This window comes from Anolis sagrei, chromosome 3 (genome assembly GCF_037176765.1).
Source record: "Anolis sagrei isolate rAnoSag1 chromosome 3, rAnoSag1.mat, whole genome shotgun sequence".
NCBI classification, from domain to species: Eukaryota; Metazoa; Chordata; class Lepidosauria; order Squamata; family Dactyloidae; genus Anolis; species Anolis sagrei.
In genome coordinates this window covers 116299521-116305428 of record NC_090023.1, presented here as the reverse complement: position 1 = coordinate 116305428, position 5908 = coordinate 116299521, and positions in this window count along the sequence as shown.

The following is a 5908-nucleotide window of genomic DNA, read 5'->3' as shown; positions in this document are numbered from 1 at the left end:
TGGACCACACTGGATCCATGGCACCCCAGTTTGAATCTCCTAAAGTCACCCAAGCCTCCTTAAAATATTTTCACCCCCTAACGTTAAAATATAAATAAAACCTCCACAAAACAGAATAGTTTGACGACAGCCACTGTTCAATTCCACACACATATCTTAAAACCCTCAGAAAGGCTTTAAAAAGCAGGTGAAAACCGGCCAAAAACGAAAGCAGGGGTGACATGCCCTGATCTGCATGTCGATAAAGAGTCTGGCAGATTTTTATGTTCACAGCAATGTACGCACATGACTTTCTCCCCTCTTTAGTTGGACACTGTGTATCTGTAATACAACTTTGTTTTATAAAAAAAAATAACAAATGAAGCTGGAGTTGTCATAGAAATGTCAATTCTGGACATGATTTAGAACTTGCCTTGAGCAGTCATTTTATACAAAAACATCATTTGGAGACAGAATTCCTGCTCCAATTTGGCTCAGTATGTGTTATCCCTTTTTGTACTAAATATAGATGTGTGTAAAATGCACACACTTGCAGCTAAAGCCTTTACCATACAAGGGGAGAAATAGGTATAACAGCATTACTGTGTTTTCTGACTTGATTGTTTTTAAGAAACCTATATTATGTCATATACCATTGAATGTTAATAACCATTTGCAGCCATGCTTTTCATATTCCTACTCCTGTCTCAGTGGCTTTTGATTTTTGGTTTGCAAAAATACGTCCCATGTATTTTATACATATAATTATACATATAAATTTGCAATCTCATAATAATAATAATAATAATAATAATAATAATAATAATAATAATAATCTTTATTTATATTCTGCTTTATCTCCCCGGAGGGACTCAGAGCGGATTACAGTACATATAAGGTAAACACTCAATGCCTTTTTACATGAACAACAACATACAATACACAGATAAGATAAAGGTCCTCCCCTTTTTCCATTTCCGGTGCCTGGAGGCGATGCTCAACTTCTGCCTATGTGGAAGTGCTGTTGTTCTATTTTCCATGCCAAAGGAGCCTGCTGTCTGTAGTCTTCTCTGATCTTTTTGCTGGCATGACTGCATGGGGTGCCCTTTTTACCTTCCTGCCAGGGCAGTAACTATTGATCTACTCACATTGCATGTTTTCAAAATACTAGATTCACAGAAGCTAAGGCTGGCAGTTGAGAGCTCATCCCTACTTGTAGCTTCAAACTGTTGACCCTCAGGTCAGTAGCCTTTTTCTGCAGCTAGCAGCTTTAACTGCTGTGCTACCATGGCTCTGAACTTTTTTTTACCTGTCTGTAATTCCAAACATACATGATTACAACTTGTAAAAAAATATCAATTCCAAAATATCTAAGATATTCAGCAACAAGATCTCAAGAAAAAAACCCATCTCTGTTTCTCAGCACTTGATACACGAAAATTGGGAGCATTAGACATTCTGATACAACTTTGCACGTACAAAGAGATATTTGCCTGGAATCACCCAGCTTGATGTTGATTACATTGCTTCATCTAAATGAAACAAAAGTTTGTCTGGTAGCATCTATAATCCTTAAAAACTATTCCCAAAGTACCATGCAAAATAGACCCAACCAGCCATTTCTTCCCCAAAAGCCAAAGTTTGCCAATCAGTACTGAACTTTCACAAAAATATTTGGTATGCCAAACTAAGTCTAAGAGTCAGGTTTGAACAAAACCAGTTCATAAATCTAGATTCTAGAAAAGAAAAAATATTGAAATCCAAAGTGTTTGATCATGAAGTACCTGTAGTAATTGATGGATGGGGCAAAAATAATTATAGTCTTTGTTTTGATCCCATTAGACCACAGACCAACTTCATTGGCTCTGTGATCAAACATGTAGATTAGCACTGCATAACAGACAAGCAAAAACTTGAAATTATACATAAGTTAGTGACTAAGGGGAATAACAAAAGACCTCCCGCTGTCATTGAATATTCTACTCTGTACCTGCACCACTTTCAATCACATTATGTCAACTTCCATTGTATACAATACACTCAGCAAAGTTTGGCTCCTAGAATAAAGGATCACATCAAAGATTTACTGAAACTTTCCCTTGCTACAAGTAAATTATGGAAGATTTACAAAACGCTGCATAAAATGAAAAAGGCTACATATCTCAGGGATGTTATATTTGCACCATTTCTTCTTAAACAAGATATCACAATCAAATCAATTTTTTCAATTTAAAAAATACAATTATAACATGGAGCAGGTTAATTTAAGACACTAACCAAATAAAAGCAATTTTAAAAGAAAGAAAGAAAGAAAGAAAGAAAGAAAGAAAGAAAGAAAGAAAGAAACTAAAGCAAATTAAAAGCTTTTTTGCCGCAACCATTGCTTATTGATGGAAGAAGGACATAGAAAGATGCTAGATTAATCTGGAGTTTTTCTAGGTTAAACCAGCTTTGCCCTGTGTCAGTCATTTTTTTTATTATTGTTAAGAGTGACTTGAGAAACTGCAAGTCACTTCAAGTGTGAGAAAATTGACTATCTGCAAGGACATTACCCAGGGGACGCCCAGATGTTTTACCATCCTATGGAAGGCTGCTCTCATGTCCCTGAAAGAAGCTGGAGCTGACAGACAGGAGTTCATCCCGCTCCCTGGATTCAAACTGCAGACCTTTTTGTCAGTAATCCTGCTGGCACAAGGGTTTAGCCCATTGCGCCACCTGGGATATCCTCATGTAAGTCATGAGGATGCTTCAGAGACTGCTGGAAACCAGTCCTAACAGCTGGTAAGCTGGATGGGATTTCTGGGAGCTGAAGTCCAAAATACTAAGAGGAGTAGAATTTGAGAAACAATGCTCTAAAGTATCCAGAGGTTTCAGGGCCATTGGGATGGCTGGATAATTTGGACACGTCCAATGATCCACCACCATCAACTTTTCCTTATGATCATCAGTGGAGGGAAAGGGGGATGGGTCATGCCACTGCTCACAGAGCTCTATGCGAGGTCCTGGTCATCTCTGGTGTCCCATTTTGAAATCAGCACAACCAGGAAGAAAGTGGAGAGATTGGTCCCATCTTTCGTTCCAGTTGCATGGGCACTTCTGATGTCAAAACCTCACACTATGTTGACTCAATAAACAAGTGCTCTCTGTCTTCTTCCAAATGGCCCAGTAGGCCCAAGTGACTGCATTCACTGGTTTTTCCCACAGTCCCCTCCCCTTGGCTTCTAGCCTTGTGGCCTGCTGACATTAAACAAGTGCAGCACATCTGGCAACACCTTCACACTGAGCCAATCGGTCCTGATGCCAACACATATTAGAGTAGTGCCTAAGCTGGGTCATAAATAGTGGCTTATCTGCAGCACTAAGATCACCTGACCTAGGGCAGGGTACAAATATTTTAATCAATTAATAAATGCATTTTCAGGATGAATCATCAGTTGTATATGTGGGAAGGGCAAGATGGATTTGCTTACTGTAAAAATCATGAAAAATGTTCAGTGAATGTAAATAATTATAGCATCAATATAACTTTTTTAAATGGATTTGGTTATTTGAATGTTGTAAATATTCTGTATTTCATTAAAAACTATACATCCCCCAAAAGAGGCCCTTGATTACCAGAGATAGTTCTGTATAAGTGTTTCCCATACCATGCTGACAATGTCTGTAGGAAACCAGGGAACAGTGGTGTTTCAATCCCACAGTAGGTAAAGCATGCGGCTGACAGACGATGTATGGGACAGGAGCCTTGCACTACGGAGGTCTTGTCATTGTTCAGGGTTTAGCCACACATGCTGTGGCTGCAATTAACAGATTTCCTGTGAGCTGATAATGAGCAGGTGCAATATAACTGGGGGAAAATGAATCACTTATCGCAACTACTTTGTTCCCATGCACATCCTGTGCTACCGGAACCCTGGAAACTAAGCCCTGCTAATGATGAGTGAAATGGGGATTTTTAAACTGAATTCCTTTAACCAAGCAAGAAATGCTCTCCCACAGTGATTTGCTTTTTGTACAAATACCTTTGATTCTCTGATGAACTCACTCCCAGCTAGAATCCAAGACTAAGGGCCAAGCTGTGCATTAACCATATAGTTGCATATTACTCCATATGGCAACTTCACTTTCTGTTGTATATACAAATTTGTTAAAACTCAAGTGTATCGATCCTGAACTTATGGGAATGTGAATTATCCTTGTTTTACCATCTACAAGGTGCTACCAATGGGAGTTCTAGACCATCAGAAATTCAGATTCAGCCCATGAATCTGGAAATCAAGGAGATTTCATTACATGGTGTTCCACATGGTTTTTTGTGGGGGGGGGGGGGGGTGTTGTCATTCTGCTATTGTGAACTATCTATGCTGATTCATTTAATATTTTGTCAATCTGGATTGTCTCCCAGAGCACCTTGAGTCACATTTGCTACCTTTTCACAATGGTGCTGAAATCTCAATTTGTAGGTATTTGAGGAAAGAAGATGAACTTTTTAAAAATACAGGAGAATATGAATATCCTTTGGGGTTTGGTTCCAGGACCCTCCCCGATAGATATTAAAATCTGTAGATGCTTACATTTCATTATATGCAATGGCATAATAAAATGGCATCTTTATTTTAAAAAACACCAAACAATACAAACAAGTTTCAGGGAGAGTCTGAGGATCTGTGAAATGTTAGGATGCTACAGAAGAATATGCCTACACGTCAGCATATACGGCAACATCAAGGTTTGCTTTTTAGGTTAAACAAAGCCATGGTTGGGTAAATCTGTGGATTCAGAACCCAAGGATATGAAGATCTATCTATAGAGCTGAGGAACAGTATGTTTGAGAATTATTAAAAATCATCTAGAAATGTACAAAAAATAAAATTAGAGATATACAGTTCAGAAAAGTCATATTTTGGACTACAGCTCTCGGAATCTTTCAGATAACGTCACAACTAGCCAAACTGACTGGGGCAATGGTCTCAAGGGAGGAATGTGAAGATCCAAATCTCAGGCTCCGCATTCACCCAGTAGTTCTATTCTGACCTACAACCCATCCTTGTCTAAAATCTGGTGAACAGCATCTCCTGAGATGACCCAAAATTAATAAGAACATCAGCCCTGGCCTTGTCTTACTCAACTGCTGAGTATGCCTGCCCTGTTTGGCACAAGATTGTTCACACGAAGCAGGTGAACATAGCACTGAACGAAACATGCAGAATTATCACAGGATGTCTCAAACCTACACCTGTTCATAGACTCTACACGTTAGCTGGCATTGCCCCTGGATGTGCAATGGGAAGTTGCTGCTAATTGTGAGAGAAATAAGGTTGAACACTGTGAAAGCCATCCACTGCATGGCTATCAGCCTCCTCCCAGTAGACTCAACAAGGAAAAGCTACATGAGAACCACCACTCCTCTGTATGCTTGTCCACAATGCCCTGCCTCAAGCACAGAGGAAGAATTGTTTAAAGCTCCAGGCAATGTGGTCTCTTGCCCGGTTTTGATCAAAGATTATTTAGCCGCTTGTGCTCCTTCTATTTTTATCAGTTTTATACTTATATATGCAATGCTTTCAACATGAAATAAATAATAATAATCTTCTGAGAAGATGGGCACTGCAATTGACGCATATGAATGGCAGCTGGTTGAGGACAGGGTTATTCTAACTACTGTACATATTGGCTCTCAAACATTTGTATATTTTTGAAGGAAAAAACACATGCTTTCCCTACTTGTGTTGCCCATCTATGCACACTGCCTCTGTTGCATGCCTCCACCAGCAAGACATTTTCTGTTGACGCTCTCCAGGCCTTCAGAACTGACAGAGGGGCAAGGTTGTTGCTCTCTTGGAAGGGGTGGGTGGGGTTTGACAATGATTGATGGGATAGATGTGCGTGCATGTTTTAAGAAACAGGGAGGCTGTCCCCATTTGCTAGA